This window comes from Microtus pennsylvanicus, chromosome X, assembly GCF_037038515.1.
Source record: "Microtus pennsylvanicus isolate mMicPen1 chromosome X, mMicPen1.hap1, whole genome shotgun sequence".
NCBI lineage: Eukaryota > Metazoa > Chordata > Mammalia > Rodentia > Cricetidae > Microtus > Microtus pennsylvanicus.
The window spans coordinates 38,250,225-38,277,164 of NC_134601.1; the positions used below are offsets into that span (position 1 = coordinate 38,250,225).

At 35.3% G+C, this 26,940-nt stretch overlaps 1 protein-coding gene across 2 annotated transcripts in view; it reads right to left on the reverse strand.

The window, feature by feature from the left end:
- Htr2c (5-hydroxytryptamine receptor 2C) overlaps positions 1–26,395 on the reverse strand; it is a 223,523-nt gene extending 197,128 nt beyond the window's left edge. Inside the window, exons 1-2 of one of the 2 annotated variants that reach the window (XM_075957546.1) lie at positions 25,800–26,395; positions 10,154–10,211 (exon numbers count right to left, since the gene is read on the reverse strand). The gene's annotated coding sequence lies outside the window, so the exon portion shown is untranslated. The remainder of the gene's footprint in view (positions 1–10,153; positions 10,212–25,799) is intronic. The other variant, XM_075957547.1, reaches the window with a different exon arrangement.
- Positions 26,396–26,940: the final 545 nt, after the last annotated feature.

Genomic DNA, 26,940 nt, shown 5'->3' on the forward strand with positions numbered 1-26,940 from the left:
AACTTGGATTCATACAATTTTTTAAATACCATAAACTGAATCCTTTACTTTCTCTATGGCATGGATATAATAAAGTATATTGAAGGCAGAGTTGCTAGATCTGTGTTTGCCAATGATTGCTGTCCGAATGGTCATTGACCTTCCTCTGAAGGCTTTAGAGAGCCCGGCTATCATTTTCCCTTTCTCTAATTTAGTTAATATCCTGTCCCTCACCTACAGCTCTGCCACAGTAACTCAAAGTCAGTGTACTATGGAAAAGAAATTAAATATTTTTAAATGCCAAAATTCAATGTTAGATGTTGGCAATAACACTGAAGTAATTTGTCTGAGAACAGGTCAATCAATTATAATGAAGGATACATGGAAATTACATAAAATTCTTATTAATTACTTCACTTTTTTTTTGCTCAATTGGGAAACCTAAAATATAAATCAGTTCCCTGAACTGGTGAATAGTGAGAAAAGAAAAACCCAGTTTAGTAGGCTGCAGGTACAACTCAGTTGTAGACCATTTGCATAGTTTGTGCAAGGCCTTGAATTCAATCCCTATCACCACAGACACACAAAAGGAAAAGGTGATCTAGATAGAAAATAAGGCAGTTGATAGACTCGGTTTCTAAAACTTGTGTCATGCAAAAAGCGTTGACCATCCCAATGCCAAACACCTGAAAACAACCCTAGCGAGGTAACCACCTGCTACCCAGGCCAATCTGTTACAAGTGTAAATATTACAGAGCCCTCCCTGTATCTACCAAAGTGTCAAAACTACGAGATACAGATGAGAAATCTCTTTCTATGTAACTATGCACGTCTTGAGTTTCCCTTTGTAGGAGTGGCTACCCATATTGTGATCTTCCCCTAATCAACATCTTGATATCTTTCACTTTACCTATTTTACCTTTATTCCTCTTAGGTAAATCATGCAGCAAGTTCACAGGAGTCATCAGCTCTGTTCTCTTCAATAGTCATTGACTCCCAAAATCTTTCATGAGCTCCTACTTAGATACACTTCTCCAATAATACTCTTTCTTCTGGCCTCTCCACATTCCTAGTTCAATTCTGTCCTTCAATTTTAAGCTCAAAACCTATTCTTCCACACAGTTGCCCTACAAGCTAACCTTCTAATTTTTCATCTCACATTAGTCTCATAGTGCCTTCCATGATCTTTCTTTTCAGTTATATGTTTTAAAGTAAACATTTTCCTAAAACTATAATCACTTTAAAATATATTTTGCTGCAACCATGACTCTTCAACAATATGGCTGCCTAAACAAGACTCAAAAAGGTAAAACACCTAAAGATATGCTAACATAAAAGAGGGAATTCTCACAACACCCTACTCTACCCCTAAACAAATACCACAAGACCCTATCTTTACAGGCAACTAAGGAATGCTGAGAGAAGGAGAATTAATCTTCTCAAGGGATAGGCTTCTTGATTGTTTATCTAATACAAACTGGTAAGTCTTGAAATCAATTATATGTATAAGTAAAACTAGAGAGACTAAACATGCTGTGTTTACACACTGTAAGTACACATATCTATCTTCATATGTATATGTGCATACATTATACAATATGATATATATATGTATAAAAAGAGAGCAAGAGAGAGCAATAACAATTGAAAATTATGTCAGGAATTTAAGAGGAGTGGGTGAGAGTAGTTGGAGGGAGGGAAGAGAGAGCACAATGATGAAATTATATTTGAGTTTCAAAAAATTTTTAAATATTTTTAGTCTGTCTTCATAAATCTGAAAAATATCTGTAATATGAGGGTTCCATAATGAAAATACATTTTATGACTTTCTGTTTAGAATCAGTAATAACTGCTATACAATAACAATGATCTGTTTACAAACTAAAAATGTGGCTTTCCTTTTAAAGGCAGGAGAAGTGCCAGAATTATCAGTATGAATATTAATTAAAAGAAAGAACAAGGAACAAATAATGTAAGAAAGTTATGTTCCACTTAAATGTTAGCACATCAAGTACTCAAATACAAATTTAAAATAATTGTCAAAAATATAGTAGAATAAAGACAACCATTTGTTCTTTTATATCCAGGAGAACATGATGTGTTTTCTTAAATTCAATTAGCAGATAAGTGTAGGTCCAATTTAAAGTAAGCAAAGATCTGCAGAAATGCAAGGATTTAAAAATAACAAGAATGGAAATAAGTAATTCACTCACCTTCATCTAACATTTATTGAAAACATTAATTAACATTTCTTACTGTGGGTAAACATTGATTAAATTATAAAAGATAACTTTTAAGCTCTGACTCCATTAGATTTGTAGACTTAATAATATTATGAATAGTGTTGTTTTGTTAAGTGCACAAATATTAAGAAGTGCTTGCTGAAATCTTAGAAGAGGAACATGATAAAAGGAGTGCTGGTACAGAAAAATATCTCAAGAAGTTTCAGATATGTGTTGTTTTGAATTTTCTTCAAGCAATTCTATTTTGTGGACAAGCACTGTTTTCTGGATATAAACAGTAAGCTCATTTCCTACTACATAGCCAGAGGTATCAATATTTACCATCTGGTTTGACTTTATTTAAAAAAAAGTAATTTTCAAGAAAATTACAGATTCTTCAATACTTACTAAGTGATTTCTGTATGTTAAAAATTTCAAGAAACCATTCATGCAATTTCTTTGACAAACTTGTACTGATTTCCATATGAGGACTAAGACAATTGGGATTAAAGGGCATTTTGAATCCTCTGTAAAAACATTTGTGCGTGTGTGTGTGTGTGTGTGTGTGTGTGTGTGTGTGTGTGTACCACAATATGTGTTGGGAGGATGGGGCCACCTATGGGAGTCAATTCTCTTCTTCTACCCTGTGGTGCTTGGGGATGGAACTCAGGTCATCAGTGTTGGCAGTCACCATCTTTACTCACTTTGTCATCTTGCAGACCCAGGGTTAAAAGTTTTGATAAAGATAATTATAATAAATATATGATAGAAAAGACACAATGCTAGTTATCTTCTTGCACCCAGGATGTGTTTGATTGTAAATGCTACCAAATTTACACTAATAGCTTTCATTAGGAATGTTTAGTGGCGATTGTATTAAGTATGGATGATAAAAATTGGTTTTATTATATGTGAAAATTGGAGGAAATAGGATTAATCACATCCAACATCACGACAGACACTGTCATAGTTTCTACTATATTATATTCTACATAACATCTCTATTCATTGGATGAGAAAGTCATCTGTCCTTCGAATGCTAAGCATGAGCATGCATGTGTGCGCACACACACATCAAAGAGATAAAGAACTCTCTTATTTTCTATACATGTATTTGCTACTCTTGACAACTTTCTTTAATAAAACCATGATGCCTTTCCGTTCATCATTAAAATCAATTAAATTGTTCATGGCATGGTTGCTCATGCCTGTAACCCTAAGCATTTAGGAGGCTAAAGTTTGAGAACTCCCCCATGTTTACGGCTAGCTTAAATTACATGGTTCAGTGTGTACTAATCTAGTCAGGCCTACAGAGCAAGGCTCTATTTCAAAATAACAGAACGAGCAAACAATCTCATAATGTCTACCTAAGTTTTATGTAATTTGTTTGTATTTGATGATTAAAGCTGGAGAAAAATCTCTTTTATATGAACTGGTAGGAAAACTAGAATTTCCCCATTAAGAAAGAGTAAAAATTCCTCTGGAATTTTATTTATAACCTACAGTTTATGGCAAACTTGGTGTCCATTTTATAGTATTGCTGGATAGGTCAGGTTTTCCCATCTTTCTTAGTATGTTAAGCAGTGATAAAATTGATTACTCTGTTGAATAAACTTTTAAGAAGTGTCTTGTGAGTAGCAGGTGCTCTGTAAATCTTAAGTTCCCCTTAGCAATTCAGTTAAGCACATCTTGGAATCAACAAGCCACATGACTGGGAAGTGGTGACGTTGCATGAGACAGGAAGTAGAGAGAAATTCAAAGAGAGATCTACAAAAAATTAAGAAATATGTTAATTTTGTACTTGATATTTTATATATATATATTTTTTTTGATTATGGTATTTTTGTGTAATATCTATGAGTTACTTTTCCCCCAAAGAAGCTACACCTACATTGGACATTTTATCAGGGCAAGTAAAATGATGAAGAAGATGTCGATGCCAGTGTGATGGTTAGAATGCTGTGTTTTCGGACGGATGAAAGGTATCTTGGGAACTCTTGTCCCTGTGAATTGCCATTTATTTCCTTCTGTTTTGGGTGAGTTAATAGGTAACTAGTGGGTAATCATGTGGAATACATGAGCAGACACCTAACTTCCACTAACTCAAAAGTGAAGACTGTCATGAAATTGCATCGGAGGACTATAGAAAGAATGCTCCACTTAGCTGTAGCCCACCTACCTATGTGTTTGAAAAGAATTTTAATTAATGGCTTCCTTTGCTCTGTTACTATAAGAACTTCATTAAGTGGTTAACCTACTGTAATACAGTATTTGGGGAATCCTGAATATGTGTTTCCAGGTCACAGTCACTGACAATTGGCTCCAGAATAAACTATCTCTTCCCCTTTCAGGTGTTTGCAGTGTATTTTTGCAGCAACACACCCCATCATTTCAGCCCATTACTATCTCCAAGGAATGACCAGAAACATCTAAAGACCTACATGGTCTTGTTACACACAGCATGCATGCCTATTCCTTAGCTTATTAGCAATGTGTAACAGCCCCTTAAACATTTGTAGAGATTGCTTTTTAAAGTCCTCGCTCCTTTGTTCTTAGTTCCCCTTTTTTCAGTCTACTGTGCGCTTTATAACAATAAAAAGGATGACTTTAGAAGTCTGCTCTTCCTGACTACTCAGTGTTCATTTCATCTCTCAACAATGAAGTTTCAAAGCCAGATGATTTCTACAAATGCTTCTACAAAGCTTTTTATTTCAGAACAGTTTGCAGCCACTTTTAAGGTCCTGACCTTACTATTGTAGTGCCTCAGCCATTTCTATTCCCTTTCTCTCTCTTAACAGACGAGTCCAGTGTTGAAATTCTAAAATGCGAACTTAATAGCATTCCCCACTGCTCACTCACCATGCCCACCTGATGCCACTACTCATTCAAGTTTTAAACTATTTCAACATTCCTATGGGAAATTCCCATCTCATTGGGTTTCTTGGTCAAGAATGGATCCCTTTTCTCATTTACACTTGACGTTTTAATTTCTTTAAACGTACTGATGTTCTTCCTCATCTCTCTTTCTCTGCTTTCACTCCCACTTACTTGTCTAGAAAAGTCTTATATCTTCAAGTCTGGATTGTAATGATACTACAGAGCTCATCTTTCTCACACTACCCTCCTAAACTATGACAATATCATTGGTTAGGTTTTTCTTTCTCCAGTAAGCTGGTCTGCAAGTTGTTTGAAGTAGAAGCCAACAATAGGGTTCAATATTTAATCAGTTGAAAAAATAATCAAAATATCAACAATATTGCAGGCTTGGAAAGAGTACAAGTATTCAGACTTCGGTGTGGTGTTCATGAGGTTTTTATTTGTACCCAGGTCGACCGTGTATACTGTCTGTGGCTTTCTGAGCTAGAGGCAAAGAGTCTACATGATTCACAATATCCAAAGTCTGGACTATGAGACTTTTTAAAGAGAAAAACGGTTGCCTCCTGCTTCCTGACCTTGGTCCAAATTTAGTCCCTGGAAACTTGGGAGCTTGTTCGAAAGAGGCACTTGGACTCTTCACAAAACCTGTTGTTTGAGAATCTGCTGCATAACAGGATCCCCCGAAAATTCTAAATACAGTAGGTTCCAGAAACACCAGCCTATAACTCATCATGATAGTTGGAAATAGTTTGCTTAAAAATTCAACTGTTTGAAAAAATAAAAAAAAAAGAAAAGGTGACCAGGATTACAAAATGTATGAGTCATAGCAAATGCATGAGATTTAAGACAAATTTAGGCTATTGTGAAATAGTAAAGGACAACTCGTTAGAACAAAACTAAAATAATAATAAAACAATGGAAAATTAAAGTAGCTTGAAACTATAGATTTTTCTAGTGCTTCTGTCTGTTCTGTTCTCTGTTTGAGACAGAAAAGCCCAATTGAGATAGCCCAGGATCGCTTCAAACTGTCCATTTAGCAAGGGTTGACCTTAAAACTTTGAGCCAATAGAATGTCTAGGGTATGTTTCTGTGGGAAAAGGTCAGCTAATGCTTTCTAAATTACATTAAGTATGTTTTTAAGACTAATCTTTTAAAGTAGTGAAATTTGGGATCAATATTTTTTGTGTGACAAAGCCTTTGATCATGACAACCACTTACATGCATGTATTCACTGACGTTGGCAGTCAGTGAAGTTACTACAGACTGTTTGGTTACTTACCTTTCAAAATAGTGTGACTTTCACTAATTTTGAGGAAGGTGAAACTTTTTTATAATATATGTATTTTAAACCATCATGTTAGCCTTGTAAGTTTTAGCACAGCCTACTTCTAATAAAAATGTATTTGTACTGTACATGGTTTTTAAATTTCTGGCTAGGTCAACTGGATTTTACATAGATTTATTTTTTATGAGTGCATATTTTTAATTACATTTCTACATATTTATAGGGCAACAAGAAGCTCTTTAAGTATCTAGACAATCCCATATCTTTTGCATTCAATGAAGTGTTAAGAAGTCCGGCCTAAAAGTGTAGTTTATCAAAAATACTGTGTATAATGCCAGATCACAAAGCCTGAAGTCTTACCTGTGCTTAAAATACTTTGACTGATTGTTTCTCTTCTAGTAGTACTAGTATTTTATTATCTTTTATAATTATTGTAAAACTGATGATCAAGTAGGTATTCCAATTAACACACTGTGTTCTTATTGGCGATACAAATGTATTAACCAATATAAAACAATGATATGTTAGTGCTTAGCACTGAATTCTTTGCTTCCTTCATACCTTTCTGATTATGTTTTAATTTATTCAAATGAAGAGTTGAGGGTAAAGAAAATATGCTTCAATAATACAAGTATTTTAAATATGTTTGGAAAAGACACATTATAATACAGTGCACACTAAAATAGTGGAACTCTATCAATAGTAATATTTGACATATATTTTTATTTTTTATATCTTTGTTAAATCACTTGCAAACCTAGAAAGAAACATTCTGAAAGTTATGCATCAGAGAGTTCATATCAAGCCATTTGTTAAGTGAATTATTTTAATTTCTAATACCACAAGGCCACAAGGTTCAAAATAAAAGTTCTTCCATTTTTAAGAGAGTGGCAAGTATACATCTTGTCCTGGAGGTGTAGAGGTAATCTGTTGGTGCTCTTTCTTTACTACATTAACTACTGAGATAAAGAACTTTCAGTACTGTTATCATGTACCGAAAAAACAAAACTAAGATACCAATGTTTACATTCAGTACTTACTGGTATTATTACAAACTTTATCTTGTTCAGAAGGAACACAGCTGTTCATCTGAAAACTGTTCAGTTTTCAAAAGGGACATAGAATATCTAACTTAAATCATTATCTTGGAGAATCTACCTATCTATATCTATCTATCTATCTATCTATCTATCTATCTATCTATCTATCTATCTATCTCCATTTGTGTTCATGTGTATATATAACATATATGTTTATATTTGAATCTGTAGGAGTACAAGGAAGCTATTACTAATTTTGAAGGATAGTAAAACAAATCATGTAAACCTCCTTTTATTTTTTAAAAACTATTGATTCTTATTTTTTTTAAATTGTCACAGAAACTCAAAAGCTCTGTAGTAGTATGCTTGCCAAGCATGTATATGCCATGTTAATCTTGTCATGGAAAAAAATAGCTTATAGGTATATAGGTATTATAATAGCACTCTTGGTCCTCATCTCTATACAGTGAGTATTAGCATATTAAGAACGTTAGCTACATCATTGAAATAAACAACTAGTTTCCAACCATTTATAGTAGGTGAGTAGGGGATCTAGTTTTCATGTCACTGGCACACCCTGGTAAGGAGAGCCTCTTGGAGAAGTGAAATCGTTGAAAACTTTACCTCCAAATGGATTTTGAACTATATTTTGCCTCTGAATTTCTTCTAGGAGGAACGGGATAGAACTTATCAACAATTGGTACCTTAAGAGGAATTTACATATCAAAGTTTCTCTAATGGATGATTAAGAACCAAGGCTCAGCAGGTTATGTGCACAAAGAGTGCACAGGCCAGGAAGAGATGAAGTAAACACTTATTGTGGGGTCGCAGAAACTGAGCATACAGAGGTAGAGACATGATGTTTTACCTAAGGCAGAATAATACTGAAAAGGTGGTAGCAAAGGTGGAATTGACTGACCTTGTATTATGATAAGACTGACCTTGGTCTTTCTCTCTGTACAGGGATATGATGCTGTTGGTCAGCATGAGATGACCTCGTGTGAATACCATGTAAACTTACCTGTACATCCATGTTAACCTATTTCACCAATACACTGAAAATATCTGTGGTACACTTCGATCTTCATAAACTTACAGTGAGAGTTCTCCTGCTGGGATACTTCACAATTTCACACTTTGTACATTTTGAATTTCCCCTAAGGATTTATTTTATTCCAACACATGAAAAACTAGTGAGAGAGAGTAATAGAACCCTTTTAAAATAAAGAAAATACAAGAAATGTTGTGTCTACCATCACATTAAATATGGATGTGCTTAATAACATGACAGGACATTTGATGCTGGTTGTTTTGAGTATGGGTACATGTAGCCATTTTGATATATCCCCATTAATGAAAAAACTCACTAATTTCTTCTTTCTTCCATTTTTCAAAATCATAAATTATGTGTGTAGCAGATATCCCCATTCCTATTTCCTTCTTAATAACTTTTGAAGTTTAGTAGGCTTGCATATTTCACTTGGGTTTTGTACTGATATGTGTATACTAACATTAATTTATATGTATAGATATAAACATTCTACTAAAAGTATACATTAAAATATCCCTAGTGTAATGAATTAGATTTTTGCAATTGTCACTCATTCTAAAACTACAATTGTAAATTCATTTTGTGGTATTAGCTACATAAATATGACAGTGAGAATTTTTTCTTTTTTTTCCTTTTTTTTAAAAATTGATTTTACTGAGCTATACAATTTCCTCTGCTCTCCTCCCTTACTCTCCCCTCCCCTTTAACCCTCTCCCATCGTCACCATGCTCCCAATTTTCTCAGGAGATCTTGTCTTTTTCTTCTTCCCATGTAGAATAGACACTGAGAAATTAATTGAGAATTGCTTAACCTGTAATTTATTTATTCAGTCACATAATCATGCTTTTTTCCTTCCTTCTTTCCTTCCCTCCTTCCCTCCCTCCCTCTCTCCCTCCCTCCTTCCTTCCTTCCTTCTTCCCTTCCCTTCCTTTCCCTTTTCTTTTGTTTAGAGATTGAGTTTCTCTGTGTAGCCATGAATGTCCTGGTACTCACGCTGTAGACCAGGGTGGCCTCGAACTCAGAGATCCACCTGCCTCTACCTCCTGAATGCTAGGATTAAAGCTGTGTGCCACCAAGCCCAGCTTTCATTTCTCCGCTTTTCGTCTTTAATGACTGATAGTTTTTCTTTATTGGTTTTCAGAATTGTGACTGAAACCAAAGGATCTAATCTTCTTTATACTTGGCTTGAAAAGTCATGATCACGATTGTTTTATTTTGTTTCCTGGTATGGACCTATATTCTGCTGATACCCAGTCAAGTTCCTCCCCAGGTTCATCTGTCGAGAATAGTTAAAGAGGTTTGCTTTCTAAAATCTAACACCAGTAAATGATAGTCTGATTTCTTTATTCCAAACCACAGCTATGAGTTTGCCACTATAGGTGGAAATCAAGAGATCATAGCTTTTCATCACTGACAAAATTTTCCTGACATAAAACCTCACGATAAAATAATTTCACAAAGTCGAGATAGTGGTTTGCAACTTGATAAGGGTATCTGCGTCACACATAACTTGATAAAACATGATTTGATAAGAAGATAATTGGTTTCAGTTGCCTTAACATAATTTTCAATTCATGCTATATGTCTTAGTAGTTTGGGGGCAGGTCTAAGTTTTCAAAATAGTTGTAATAACCTATATATAATGGTTAAATAGTAATTCAAAATACGAGTCTCAAAGCATGCTTACGGGTATACTTACAATTAATTTGGAAAGATGATGTTCATTGGCCTATGCTTGCAGGTATTGGTTGAGAACCCTGAAAGTAAACATGAAGAAAAAATAGAATAAGGACTCTATAAGTAAGGGCCTAGCCAAGGTACTTATGCAATTGTCTTTGGTAAGGCCTGACGGAAAAGTAGCTGGAATGCTATCCACGAACTCCACATGAAAATCTTAGCTCCATAAGTTTTCCAGTTGAAGCAGGTGCACCTCTGTTTGTCTTTCTGCTCAGGAAAAAAAAATCCTATGTCAGTTTGAAATTGTAAGTGAACTGGCAAAAGTCTACATCATGTTAGGTTGAGCCATCATTTCATATAAGACAACTGTTGTTTGTTCCATAGACCCCAAGAGGATATTAACCTATGGGAAAGAAAATAACACTTGACAACCATCATTTAAATGTCCCTTATCATAGCAGTATCAATTTTGTACTCATTTATTTTTGAATGTGAAGTCGAGGTTAAAACAAATATTAGCTACATTTTTAAACAAACTCTTAGTAATTTTAATTTCTTATTTTAAACAGGAAAAGTTTCTCCAAGCACTACAAACAGGATAAAGATGTTTTAAATACAGATACTTTCTTAAAATACAAGCAAATATTTTTGGTGAGTCACGTAAAATGGAGTAAAGTAGATACCATTAAAATTATGAAAAATATATAGAAAATATTATGTAATTTGAGCTTATTAAAATAATGAAATTACAGACCTAGCAACATAAGTTGGTATGAGTAGTATAAAAATATGTAAATTGCAAATTTTAGTCACAATTTTAAGAAATTTGATGTGATTATATTTCACAGTATCCAAGATTGAATGTATTATAGCAATAACTTACTCTACCTCTCATTCCTTATGAGGGTGGTACAACAAAGGAGTTGTGAGTAAAAAATAGGAGGAAAACAACCTGAATAAAAATTTCCCTTCTTATCTGAATTTATTTTAAAAATGCATTTAATATTAATAAATTTGTATGACTACCTTTTTGTCACTTCGAGAAGTTAGTGCAAAGATTCATTGCAGCGACCGTGACAATAAATGTTCAAAATTAAGATTCTGTTGTATGGGAACTTTAAAATATTTAAAATAGAAAAATCAATTTCTTTGGGGGAAAGGTGCATGAAGCTTATTCTCCCTAACATATTTCAGGAGGCAGAGATACAAAGTTAGCTATTTTCAAGAACAGTTAAGAATCTATGCATAGTGAAGATACACTTGTTGTCGATTTATATGATACAAAGTATAGATTTCACTGCAACAAATAATATCACCTCGCTACACTGTAGTAATCTACTCCACCTGTTGCAGCTCCAATTTAATTTAATTTCATCTAATTGTTCAGTATTCATGGAGGGAATATTTCTGGTTTTGATCACACAACTGCGGCAAATGGAATAGCGGCCCCCTAGTGGTGACATGTGACTACTGCAGCCAGAACAATGTGATGTGATGTCATTGTTAGGATTTTTTATTCAGTTTTCCCTCACATGGAAAATAACATAATCGTCTAAGGTTTTTTGAAAAGTATTTATCTGAAACTTAGCAAGCAAAAATATTTTCTGATATGTCTGTTACAGATTTTTAAAAGGTTAATTCACTAAAGTTAATTCTTTTCTGAGTGTATCCTTCCAACCTAATCAGGACATTTTCTTTGTTGTTTATTGTTTGAATGGAATTACGTAGCCCAGGCAAGCCTCAAATTTATGGCATTTTCATGTATCTCTCTCTCACGACAGGAATACTCCACTGTGCTCTCTGACTCATGGCTCACATCCTTCTTTATGGTAATATGTTCATCTATCAACATATCTTTCCCCATCAGCTAACTATAAATTTCAGACACATTTTATGATGCATATATTATCAGTTCAAGTCTTTGATCTTCCCTTACCTTACTGAGCTACTACATTTTTTAAATTTCCACAATAAATTTGATTTTTGGCAGTGTGAGGTGGTCCTGAGCACAACCGTGTTTTATATATTAATACAAATACATGTTTTAAAGCGCATATTTTACAGTTCTCCAAGTCTCATATAATTACTTTTGACATGACTTATAATTGATATATAAAGTGACATAGAGGATAATTCTGTGATTATTTAAGAGGTTTAACTCAACATTACACATGTTATTACCAATATTGAGACCTGAGTCAATGGATGCTAGCTTCACAAAAGAGCTGAATGCACTACTCTGTACATTCCCAGATTATCATAGTCATCTAAGGAGGAAACTTCATCCGTTTAGGATAAAAGGAAGACCACAAAGAGACGGCTTATTTGGGTGTAGGCAAACAACAGCTATAACGGGTGCTTTAACCTATAAACAAACAAACACCTGCCCATTGTGAAACAGGTACTTTTGGTAAAAAAAAACAGCTGATTTTGTGAAAAAGCATTGAGTCCTCTCTTGGACCCATAAGATAATGGAAAGCAAAATAAAAGTCTGATATATATATATATATATATATATATATATATATATACATATATATATATATATATTGTCACTTTGTGTGTTTGCCCTTTATTTTGGTGGAAGGCACAGAGATAAGTCATTGTCCCAACACTGTTGCCACCTTGGATTCCAAGAAGAATAAAACCTTACATGACAGACCTCTGCCAAATGTACAACATCTTGCACATTTTTCTATCCATTTGTTATTAATAAATAACGATTTCTTCACTTTTCAATATGAACTGAGATCTTTAAGGATTCACACATTTTTTTTTTTTTTGATTTGGAGAAGCCATTATATGATGTCTATCTCCTGACTTGTGTTCCAACTCAGGCCCGGAGAACGTTAGATCTGAACAGATACTGCATAAGTGTTTGACTCATTTTTGAACTGGTAGGCTGTTTGTTACTCCAGGTGCCACGGAAAGTGTTCTCCCAGCCTTTGTACTTGGCTTTTTATCAGTTCTCTCCATTTCTATTTCCTGATACCTCTTTCTTTTGGGGCTTTCCCCTAAACATTTTAAGCTTCTTTGCTTTGTTCCTCTAATACCTTCCTGTCATGAGGCTATTTGTTTGCCATCTGCCTGAAGTGCATGCCAGTCTAAAGGGCATGATCTTTTTTCTTTATCTCCTCCACTCTCTCCTCTTGGGTGGCTGCTGTGGCTTTATAGCTTTGATTTTTTTCTTTTAAATTCTAATAAAACTTTCCTTTGTGCTTGCATCTGAATCCATTCTTAAATTGTTTTATTAATGAGACTAAAAACCTAAAAAGGACACATGATTTCTCCTGTGTCAATATAATGATAGATGAAATGTTTCAATATAGTTCTAAGCCCATCCTGTATATGTAAGGTATTCATACAAATGAATGTGAAAATAGTTATAGAAGGAAAGAGATTTCATTTTATAATTTTTTTCCTCAATTAATAGATTTTTTCACGTTGTGATTGTATATTTACCATACTCTATAGTTCAGAGGCATTGCTTTAAAAAATGACTGAAGGTCACTGGTTTGTTTCCTTATGAAAATGACATAATGGATTAAAGATGGACTTCTGTAGCTAGTGACTCATGCTTGCATTTGTACATTTTTGAGGGATGTAATTTATAGAGTAAGCATCCAGTCTTGAGCTGTGTCAGACGTCAGTTGCTCAAATTAAAAAAAAAAAACAAAGCTTACATAAGTCTATGTGGCCAATCAACTAATATAAGTTTAATATAAGCCTCAAAGATTACTCTTTTCTTTCTGCTGTGAATAAGTATGCATATGATGCATAACACAAACATAATTGCATCTTCTGTGCTCATGTCAGTAATAATAAAAGTCATAGTCTTCAAGGTATTTACATATTTGTACTAAGTTTCTAATTTTTAAGCCAAGAATGCAAATGTATTTTTGTTCATTCTGAATTTATTAAGCATTATGTGATTCTCAAGGACAGTATGATGCAGTCAAAATTTTAAAAGCTAAAAAAAAATTTAAAAGCTTTCTCTTATTTTGCCACACAGGCAATGGACTATGTGGGAAAAGAACCCGAATTCAGAGTTAAAAGAATAGAATTTTCTCTATGGCTTCTGCACTAATAATAACTATTCATGTTACCAAAAGTTAATCAAGAACCACTTTTAATTTTACTTTAGGCATCTTTAAACATAATCAGTAGTGGCCAGAAAGGTGTCTTTGTGGGTAAAGAACATGTAGCATAGGCCAGCTAGCCTGAGGCCAATCCCTGCAGTCCACATAGGGGTGGAAGGAGAGGATCAAAGGCAGAGTGTTGTCCTCTGACCTCAGTGAATGCTCAGACCTGTCCTACACAAACCTCTCTCTTTCTATTTCTCACTCATTCTCTCTCCTCTCTCTTTTTATCTTTTCTCCTTCTTTCTCCATCTCCTCTGTCTCCATCTCTCTGTCTGTCTATGTCACTCTCTCTGTCTCTCTCTCTCTAACAGACACACAAGAACATTACATTGATGTTTTAATTTTCAAAAACCCATACACAGTATGGAATCACTCAGAACTATGAGAATACTTTAATTCCATTGATTTATTATTATGTTTAGTAATTAATTCACGGTTACTTTCACTGCATCATCTATATCTTGAAAAATTATGAAGTATCTTGTTAATATTACTAAAAATAATCTAATAAAAAAATAAATAGCCTTTTGGTATCAGAAATTAATAGTTACAGGCAACTGATTATATCATAGTCAAATGTTCAGTTCACTTACATGCCGGTACTGTTTCCTAACTATATGTATGACATCTATTTAATACTTCTTTACAGTATTATATCTTGATATTTGTTGCATACTAGTATAATTTGTGGCAGTGATTTAAGCAGGGAGGGAATGGACATCAAATTCTGCTTTGACAGTTGTATGACTCTAAGCACAGGTTCTATATTTTCTGTCATGTTCTTATGACCTGAAGTAAATCAGGCTTCAAAAGATACATCTCCAATGATCAAAAAAGGCACAGGAGTCACAGTTTAAGATCTTAGTACAGAAAACTGAATAATTACTTCAAAATTATTTTATATGAACACAAAAAGTGCAATTTTAGACTCATAAAACGGCAAAAAATCTAACTATGGTTTTCATGGGAAAGTAATTAGAAATCAAAAGGGAGCTATGATGGCAGCCATGAACCAAGTATAAATGGCCTTTTCTTCTCTTGTTTCTAGTGTCTATGTCACCCGCAAAGATACAAAATCAGAAAACTTCTAACACGGGGGTCAGAAAAGGTGGTATGAAATGGAATCATGGCCTCTAGTTAGTTAGTTGAATAGATGCCCATGACCATCTTTGTCCTTTGAAGCCTTTACACACTAACCACCTATGTGTCCCATATAAATCTAATATGTTTAATGAACCAGAAATTTTCTAGTCATGAAGTTCCATCTTAGCCAGGAAGTTAGCAACACTGATGTTAAGCAAGATATTAGTGAATTCTTATTGAGAATTCTCGACTGTAAAGTGATTTTGGAGTAAAATAATATATATTAATTTTTTACTAGTTTTCTACAGAAATAAAGGGAGGTTTAAATCTAAGGGTTAATGCTATGTATATTATTATAACATCATTCAACAATAGTATGTAATATTGTGATATTGTAAAATATTGAAAGCATCTTCTGATACATGGGCTCTGAATTTCACAGTAAATATGAATAGGCTAGGGATAATAGGTATAAGAGAAAATAACAAGTTGAAGCATTTTTGGAAAATTAGAAGCAGCAATCAAACTGCACTTCACTGACTTTGAAGAAACCTTACTTGGCTAAAACACAGTGGGATGGCTGGTATCCCAATTGATTCTACAGAAAGTGATTTGGTTTTTATTAAGGTTTTTATCAAAGACATATTGCTCATCAATCAGCTATGTTTATATAACCTTTGACCACATTTAAATGAATGTCTACTCTTCTGCAGAAACACATTCATCATTTATTTTAATCATTTCTATCCTGTCTCTGTCTCTCCCACTCCCTCGCTCCCCCCCCCTCACACACACACATACACACTCAAAACTCTATATAACTTTTGTTTTAATGATGCCGGAGATGAAACTTAGAGCCTCACAGATTAGACAAACACTGTACTGCCAAGAACATAGCAAGCCCCTACAATTTCTTATATTTTTGGTTGTGAGCCTTGCCTTGAGTGGCTGAGCCATCCCTCCAGCCTACTTCCAAATTTTCTTAATTGTGTCATTTATTTATAAGCACCACCAAAATTTCTGTGATGCTATCCATAACATAGGAGGCAGAGAAATAGTGGAAGTCTTATGTAATCTTTAATGAAATGGCATGGTATTGTTTCTTTCTTTTTTTTTTTACATTTCAAACATAGTTTTCCTTCCTACCTCTCCTCCTGCCCTTCCTCATCTCCCCCTAACTAACTTTCGATTCACTCTTCCTAATGGGTAAGGGCTCCCATAGGAAGTCAACAAGTCTGGCACATTAAGTTGGGACAGAAGCATAGTATTGTTTTAATCTGTTTGTACGATTAAGTGTATGATCACGAACATAACCTTTAAAACTTATTGACTATTAGCTGTCTTATTTGCATAAGTGATACTAAAATATTGACCCTAATTAATTTGTGGTTAAGTTGAAAATAAAATAAGAACACATACTGAAACTATATAATCATATGTAAATGCTATTACTCTGTAAAAAGAAGAGCGACAACTAATAATGCTGCTATGTGACTATTTTTTTAAGCACTTTCAGCTTTGTGTTGCTTTTCTTAGAAAATAAATGAAAGAGGGGGAAAGTGCAGTCTAGAACATAAGGATAGAACTTTGGGTGAAATTTAACTCTATAATTAATTTTTAAAATTGCAAGAAATAGAAAATATTTGAAAATAGATTGGGTATGGTGGTGCATATATGTAATCCCAAAATTCTGGAGTGAGTGATAGTGAGAATCATGAATTTGAGGGCAGCTTAGTCTACAAAGTGAAAGGTAGGTCTAAGAAAAACAAATTTGGTGTGTGTATACATAATGCAAATTTAATATAAATAGATATTAGGAAGAATATCATAAATGTACCTGTTATGTAATATCTAGTAAAATGAAGGAATATAAAATAACTCCAACTTTCTTTATTACTATGGATCACAATTATATATGTTCAAAGGTTGGCAATATGAATCCCTGGAATTTTGCTCTTGTTAGAAATAACATTGTGTGAAGAATTCTGGTTCATTTAACTTTACCTTTTTTGACTTCTGTGTGTTTAACACATTTCCAGAACTTAAAAAGGTTTCTTACAGCCATCAATTTCTCTTCTTAAGGCATTATCAGGTTATGTATACATATAAAAATGACTAGAATTTGTGTGTGTGCGAGTGTGTGTGTGTGTGTGTGTGTATTTGTTGACAGAGTCTCATGCAACTTAGGCAACTGAACATGCTATATAGTCAAAAATGACCCTGAAACTCCTGATCCTCTTGCCTAAGACCTTCATGTGTGCTAGCTAAATGCTTTTTACTAATCTGACTAGGGATTCCTCTTTGACAAGGAAAGGATACAGAGGCTCATTAAAGCCGAGCACTCAAGTCACTTAACTCTTGATTTTGCACCTTAAAACCTTTTCCACAGTGCCTGTATTTTCATACATTAATTCTCAGTCAAAACATTCAATTAAGTCATAATATATAATGACCTATGCATGTAAGCATGAATTAAATACAATCTCTATCTGTGTATATATGACCTGATAAAAAAAGATAGCTAGTACTCAGCTTAAACTCCAAGATAATGCTTATAAAATCTTTGATATCATGCCTAGCAGATAGTCACACTGAATTTTAAAATATTAAGTTAAAGGAAATAAACAAAAATAAAATAAAACACAATAGGCTAAGTGCCTAGTAAAATTGAAATAGAAAATTTGATAATTTTATGTATGAAATTAGATGATCTTTTACTGTGATCAGTGACTTTTTCTATATTGTGTATATAAAATTATAAAACACTACATTTTAACCATTATTTTTTATTTTATTTGGGTTTTAAGTGAGATAGGTTCTTACTATGTACTTCATAACTTGATTTGTAACACAGGCTGGCTTCCAACACACTACTCTCCTGCTGCAACCTTGTGACTACATGGCACACACCACCATGCCTGACATTGGCTTATTGGCTTTATAGTCAGCAAAGTAGCTTTCTTCTCCACACTTTGTAGCAAAACTGTACATTGCTCCCTGAACTAAGTCCGAGAATTAGTCTGCTGCCGTTCCTGAAGTCCTACCTTACCAGAAGCTCAGGACTCTACAATTTACCTGGTGCCCACTGTATTTATTCTTGGCATTTCACAATTAGTTTTTCATTTTATTGCCATTGACCCTGTAAATACTTTGCATTATTTGTGCTTTGTGATCAAAGCCGAGTATGTGTTCAGCTCAAAATTTGAGTGGAGATATTTTTTCTTGCAGTGAAGAACTAACAATAAGACTCTACAATCACAATGGCAATGAAAAAAAGAAGTGGTACGTCTCAGAAAAATGGGTCAGTTACATTTTCCTCTCGTTTATTCTGAGGGGGCGAATAGAAGGAAGAGAATTGCCTTTTCTGAATGCTAGTTTCTTTTGAGAAGTTTTATATAATCCACATGTTAGCATCTATCAATCATCTAAAATAGCATTGGTGATACACCAAGCCCTTAAAATAATACTTGATGAAATTACATTATTCTTACATATTATTCATCTTATAGTTGACTAATTTGGAATATATATTTGATAAATATGAACAGTATATTTTATAGATTTAATTAAATAAAATTTAGAAAATTGGTTGCTGTTTACTAATAAATATATTTTATAAATTGAGATAGGCTGTTATCCAATGAAAGGAAGAAAAGAATCATCCTACCTAATGAATCTACTATATTGGCTACTTAAATAAGATCTGGAAGAACAAGAATCATGCTATCAATGAATAATAATTTTACAGCATAAATATATTTTATATTTCCATTTGCAATTATTTTAAAGTAGATATGTAATGAAAGGATAAAAACAATTCTATCAATAAACCTATTCATTATTGCTTCCTTAAACTATAGGTCTAAAAATATTGTTATAATAGTACCAGATCCTTTGGATTTATTTCACATGAGCATAAAAGCATAAAAATTTCCCTCAAGTTCTTTTAGTTCATTTATGAAAGTGTAGGGTATGAGAATTATAAACTTCCAGAAATCAATGGCTAATCAAAAAATAGAATAATATATGAAAAATCTATAAATCATAAAGCTAACTTTAAATGTTTAAAATTCAAAAATCTACACATTCATGATCTTATCACTGCAAGCAATTTAAGAATAGCAACTTCTGATATCCTATATAGAAAAGAGAAACAATTAGACTTTCTCATCAACTCTCATCACAGAAAGAATGTGGATCATTGAGATAACTAGTTGAAGGTCAAATAATAACAAAGTTATGTAGCAGATCTAAATGTATAACTGGCCCTACACACTAAGCACATGCTTAACACCTAGAAACAGTCAGCCAAATGGTCAAACACACATGCACACACACAAATAGCATGTGTGTATTTCTCTGTAAAATAGAAAATAAAACTGTATTTTAGAACTAAACTTTAGTTAATCTAAGACTTGTAAATCTTTACTTGTCTAAAATTATGTTCAGGGAAATAATAGTGCCTGATATGTGATTTCTTAGATTACAGAACATTGATTTCTTACAATCAGCAACATAATCAATGTAAATTTGCTAATTGATTCCATATTTTAGACAAAGGCTTCATAATATATAATTGCCAGTTGGAAAAAAATTGCTGCATGTGGTAGAATATGACAAACCTGGAAGACCACATAGACCTAAGGAATATTTGGTAGAATAAGATTCACACCAGTATTTCAATATTTTCTAATGTTTCTCTAATAAATCTAATAGCCTTCTATTATTCTGTTTATGCACTTCCAGCATTTTAATTTTCCTGTTTGAATCGCAAGTACTCAGCTTTCAAAAAATGACCAAATATGATTGATTTATGTTGCAGTGACACTAAATACAAACCATATAAATAGCTGTCAACATAGATGTAGTGTACATAGGTTCAGCAGAGTATACATAGGTGTAGGAGCCCCTGCACCATGTACTTATTTTTCTATATGCTATTTTCCTGATCTCATTTTATTGTTTGTTACAATTCTGTAACTCCGATGAAATCTGCTTTCTTTTTTCCATTTTTGAGAAAAGGACTTATCATATTTGAATAATGGTCTTGCATATAGCCCAAGTAGACTTTGAACTTAAAATCACCATGCTCCTGAATGCTGCTATTAAGATCTCATAATTCACAGCCATGTTTCCCTCAGCTGCTTAATTCTCAGTCCTCCAGCACCAATGTTTCTAAATTATTTGATCTGTTTTTTAAAAAAAACTGATAGCTAAATCTACATGAAATGTTATGTGCCCATTTTATTGCCTTGGCAAGTTGTAAGGGAGAATGTCAATAATAGCCACCTGTTCAAAGCCTAGTGATAATAGTACAAAACAATGTGTAACACAAACAACAAGAGTTTACTGTGTAATGACGTGGCCACTATATTCAAAAGTACCTGCTTTCAGGCTTCAGGTTGTTCACTAAGTTGAGTATATTATTTCACCTCCTTGCATGCTTCAGTTTGCCAATGTACAAACTTGGGTAATACTATTACCTTCTCATGGGACAGTTGTGAGGCTTAAATGAGAAAGCATATGTAAACCTCTTATACATGTGTACTATGTATTATGCAGCAATTTTAAATGAATCATGTCTACTATTATCATCATCCTTTATTATATCTTAAGAAGAATGACTACTTGCTAACTTGATCAAGTCTTCTTGATTCAATTGTAGGGAGCTGTACATAAAAACATTGAATGAGTATTGATTCCTGATCTAAAATAGGAGATATGTGAGTTTCAAACAAACTTTTAAAAAAGATGTGAACACAAGACATTTAGTTAAGGGCATTTACTAATAACATTAAAGAAAAAATATGTTTTTGTGAAAATAAAGCAACATGGCCACTGTAGCTATGTAATCCACTAATATTTTTGTCTGGACATTAGCTGAAGTGGCTTCATAGCATTTCGTTGTTTTTCGTTTTTACACTCCTTGCACCCCAAAGCCTGCCATTACTGAGTAATACATCTTGGAACACTCATGCTCCCTGCTGCACTGCCAGTCCAACTGACTCATCTTCTGTAGGAGGCCAAACACACTACTCACATTTTTTTCCTGTAATGCCTGCCTAATAACCTACTGCAATAATTTTGGTTGCTTCCAAAGAGACTTCAACTCTTTTTCTTTTATACATTTGTTCACTACTTTGATGAGAAATGTACTCCCTTTCTTGTTCCCCAGAAAATATCTTCTACTTGCCATCCTGAGTAAGGAGAATGTTTAGAACTTGGGATAGATGAAATGGCTGACCACCTAAACATTTTCAGTTTTTCTGCATGTTCCAAAAGAAACTTGATGTTAGGAGATGTATATTTATGAACTCATAAGGATATACTTTTGTATGACATTCAGCATATTAATATATGGCTGTTGTGTGAGAGTGCAGTTCTCAAAGCTTTCTGATAGCTACAGTACAGTTATACATCATTAATATGCAAAGACATTGTTAGCCTTTTAAGTGGACATTTGGAGTTAAATGAAAATACTACTAAAAGAAAAGAAAAATATTCCTGAATGTATGATTTCAAGAGATATAAAAGGCCATGAAGGCAGTTTGTGGGTCAAAAGGTTTTTCTAGTTCTTTTCTAATTAGACCAGGCAACCAATCATCTATGAATCAGAGTTATTTTAATTATAATACTAAACAGCAGCTAGTTGTATACAAGTGCTGTAACTTGAAAGTATCTTTAGAATAGTGTAGATGGCACAGACTTAAACATATGTGGAAAGAGAAATCAGCAGAAAGATAAAGCAGAGGTGAGTGCTGGGTAGTGGGACTCAAGCTCAGCATTCCAGCTCTTGTACATCTTGTTTGAAATCCTGCTCATACTATTCTAATTGCTCATTAAAATGCCTGCTAGTGGCCAGTCAAATGATGGTGCACCTTAAATCCTCGATTGGTTCTAACGCTGAGTGTGTGAAATGGAGATTACTAGGCTGTTCCGCAGTTACGTTCTCTGTATGTAGAGAAATCTTAAAATGTTTTTCGAAGGCAGTGACAGAGAGATTGAACATTAATTAGGCTGATACCTGGTGATTTTCTTCTGAGATTCAACAGTACAATACACTGAAAAAAATGACATAGGTGTTTTATAATGATGACAAATGATAATATAAAATACAGTTTTGCAAAATAGTTAAAAAGTATATTATAATGTTCACAACAAACAAGTAACATTAATTTATTATACTACTATATATTATATTACTATGTGTTATTATATTACAATAATATCTTAATGACCCCAATATGTAGTCAGATTTTCACAGTTGGCTTGTGGCTACCAAGTTAATTAACTAAATAAGCATTTATTTCATTAGACATTATGCTTTCAAGGATGCTCTACTAAAATATTCTCAACACAAGAGTTGTGTATCCTTGTTTCTTGAAGGATTCCACTTCTATATAAGTGAATTGGCAAGACACATGTTCATGATACTAACCAAATAGTCTGGAGACTAAGGAGCCATTAGATCCTGGAACTTAATTATTGTTTTGCAGCAGGGTTCTGCAAACTACAAACTTCAGTCTCAGGCAGCTGAAGACACTTCATGCTGGTGACTGATAATCTCTACCCTATATTCTGTTGGTTTTGTGCTTCCTTTATTTGAAAACATATATGGCTTTTATCTGGTGAAACTAAAATGAAACAGGAAGATAGAGAGGATTCATTTAGCTTTCAGACTATTATTGAGGTTTGGGTATTTATCAGATCAGCCAAATTAAAAAATATCCCTAAACAGTTAAATTCCAAACAATATCGAGAACACTGCAAACCTAACAGAATGTCAAGAGTTTATTTTTTAGAGGGGAAATCTACTGTCTTCTATAGTGTCAGTCCTCATATTTCTTAAATTCCTAGCAGATTAGTGGCACATTGTCACAGGTATCCAGCTTAAAATTAGGGCATTGTTTTTTGCAATGCCGGAGATCAAACATGTTTTTTTTACATTCTAGGCAAGTGCTCTGTTGCAGCCCAGGACCTTCAGTTTTTATTTCTGTTGCTGGAGAAATAGATATGTTCTTCTCAGGTAACCGTGTAAGCACAAAGAGGTACTTTGTGCTTCCTTGCATTAATCTATGAGAAAATGTTTGGAAATTGGGGAGAAAACTGGCTGGTATCAATAACATTTGACATACAATTTTCTTATAATGATGATCTGAAGATATTATGAAGTCAAGCATATATGCAATACTTTGAATCCCTGCCTGGCAGCCAGGAGGTTCTCAAAAAATCAGTTTTCATGATCTTCTTTTTCCTGTGAATTCATACTGCGTCAAAGCCTATTATGTTATTACCTGAAAAAGTCATCACTGCATCCATGACAATTTTACATGGCAGAAAAAAGAAAGACAATAGATGAAGGGTTAACAGAGTTCCATCTGTTTTGCTGTTAGAAAACCCCTATCAGTGTTGTTGCAAACACCCCAATCCTACCTGGCCACTGCAATCACAGCCTTATTCACCTTCCGACATATGGGGCTTGAGTTGGGCTCGCTGTAGCAGATGATAGGTGCTATTAGGAGAGAAATGACGTGCACAGAGCACATATTTTTTCACTTTCCAAGAAGACCAAAGGAACAAATTTAGTGAATGAAAAACACAATTAAATACCCTATGATCTACATCCTAAATGTATAGGGGCAAAAAAGTCCCTACCTATAGGATGGGGTAGGGAGTTGTACATGATTTCCCAAAATAAAGGTGCCAAAAAGTATACTTCTCTTAAAGGGCAATATTGTGTGTGTGTGTGTGTGTGTGTGTGTGTGTGTGTGTGTATGAGATAGAGAGAGTAAGAGAGAGAGAGAGAGAGATGATGTAAAAGAAATGAAGAAATAATTTTTCTGCGATGCATGTTAATTATCCATTCTCATTGTCATTATGTAGTCAACTCCGGGTGATGGTTTATGTATACTGCATGAATGTTTTGTTTATCAGTGTATGATTTTATACACACATATGTATGTATGTATGCATGCATGTATGTATATCATATATATATATATAAACTTCTTATTGAAAAATTTAAAGTCAGTCTTGATACGACATCTTTTTTCACCACTGTTTATATGACGTCACGATTATCTGCAACAAGCTGCGAGTGCAGAGATTACTAACTGCGCAACATTTTCTCTCCCCCCCCCCCCAAGCATTTTAGTTCAATCCCATGTTCCCCTAATGGACATTTTCCATGCTTATTCTATTTAAGAGGTAAATGGGAAGGGGCATATATGTTAAGGGAATCAGTTAAAGCTTTTTTGAATGGGGCAAACTGGTAAATGTTAATGAAGAACCTGCCAGGTACTTGCAGCTATTCTGAACTGAATTAAATAACCTCTAACCGCTGATGTCGCCTTCTGTGTTTCTTGGAGGGGTTCTGTCACTTAAAATAAGGGGTCTCGAACATAGTGTGAAGTGTTTGTCACCTTAGTCACCTACTAGCATCTAATAGGAAGCAAGGCGCAAAGGGCTCGACGCAGAAAAAAAAAAAACAGACGCATAGACATGTTTTGCAATGACGAACTTTATGTCGCACCAGGAACCAGCAACCTGTTCATGTTTAGCAATTCCGTAGTATGCTGGCAACACTGTTTGCCAGGTTAAGCTGAGCAAAGAGACCAGGATAAGAGGCAGAACTGGAGACTATTCCACAATCCTTTACAAAATATAAAACTGTCGCCAAATGACTTAGGTAAGCTAATAAAAAGGCTCCCTGGATACCCTTAGACCATCCTCTTAAACTTACGTGATCATCAGCAACGCTGTTCAAATTCAGCCAGCAGATGTTAGACCAAGACACAGATCCGCAGTGTGTAATCTCCCAGAGTTAACGTGTGTTCACTGAGACCCTCCAAAAACGAGGGTCGGTTTTAACAAGAACATAATAGAGATCATTTGCCCCTCCGTCCAGCCCCGCTCCCATTACTTCAAGCTCTGAGCCCCCATTCCACTTAGCCCGAGACCAATTTCTTAATATGGTGAACAGTTTGTATCCCCCCCTCCCCGTTACTCGATTGCACCTTCCTCAGCCCAACCCCTGGACCAGAGAACCCCCGCGATCAGTTTTACTCCTCCTCCTTTCCATCCCTCCCTGCCCTCTTCCCCCTCCCCTTACTTCTAGAGACCCCACCCCAGTCTTACTCTCACAGCTTTTCCTGAGCGCGAGGGTCCCTTAGATCCTTGCTTCCCTCTAGCGCTTACATCTCAGGTCTTCCAACCTCCTCAAGACTCCCGCTGCTTTTTTAGTGAAGCCTACGTCCTTGTCTCTTCTAGAGACCCCCAGCCTCCCCGCGATCTGAGCGCTCTGAGTCGCTCCCACCATCCTCCCGAACCAGTGCGGTCCTGCAGGGTGCAACCATCAGGGACCTGTCTAAGCACCCTTACCTCATCCTCTGCCTAAATCATTAGGGTCTCAGCTAGTAGTGTCGCCCGGGGGCTCCAACTTACCGCTAGCGTCCAGGAGGAAGACCAGGCAGGTCGCCGCGGCGGCAGCTAGACGAGAAACGGACTCGGCTGCAATCGCCCAGCGGAGCCCGCGGCAGTCGGTGCGCTGCTCTGAGCTGCGCGCCGCAACCTCGCGTCTCAGCAGACGGAAAGAAGGATGGAGGGAGCTCAGCGCGAAGGACAGCGCTGGCAAGTCGACCTCCTGTGGGCAACCTGCGCCCCCCGGAAAGGTTTGGCTGGTATTGTTTCGCTATCCTACTCTAGCATAGTAACTGACACCTCCAGCATCTCCGCGCCAATCGCTTCTTCTTTCTTCTTTGAAGGCCCCTAACTAACTACACTATTCTAAGCGGACAAGACCACCACCGGAGCACCACGACGATCTCCACGACGCCGACGACAAACGATGTTCAGAACGAAGGAAAGTTCATATGCAATAAGGTAAGGGATAGACAGGCCAAAGGAGCAACCAAGATAAACAATCTTGCTGCTCCAAGGGCTCAATCATTAAGATTGGTGCTCCCGAGGAAGCTTCCTCGGTGAGCACCAGAGCGCCTACCCAGAGCCGGTGAGTCTGCACTGGGCTCTTAGGCAAAACCAGGGATGAGGGGAGGAGCCAACGAGGAGCCAAGAATAGCCAATCAGGGCTCAGGGTTACACTGCTCCAGGCCTGTTTGGACCAGAATCTTAGTGCTTCTGGAATCTGCTGGCAGGGAACCGTGAGACCCTATGGCGTGGGTGGGGAAGTGATTAACTTGATTCATAAGGCACAGGGACCCAGGGAAACTGAGGTCGTCCTTGGCATCAAATAGGAGATGGAGAGAGTCTCAAAATTCGACCCTCAAGAGTTCAAACTTTAGGCACATACTGCGGAGATACAGACAGACAGACAGACACACACACACACACACACACACACACATACAGAGAGAGAGAGAGAGAGACAGAGACAGAGACAGACAGAGACAGACAGACACAGATAGAAAAACAGGGAGACACAGACAGAAGGACACAGAGAGATACAGACAGAATGACAGAATACACAATGAGACACAGACACACAGAAACAAGCAGACAGGGAGACAGAAAAAGTAACATACAGAAAGAGGCAGACAGATGAGTTAGAAAGATGAAGACACACAGA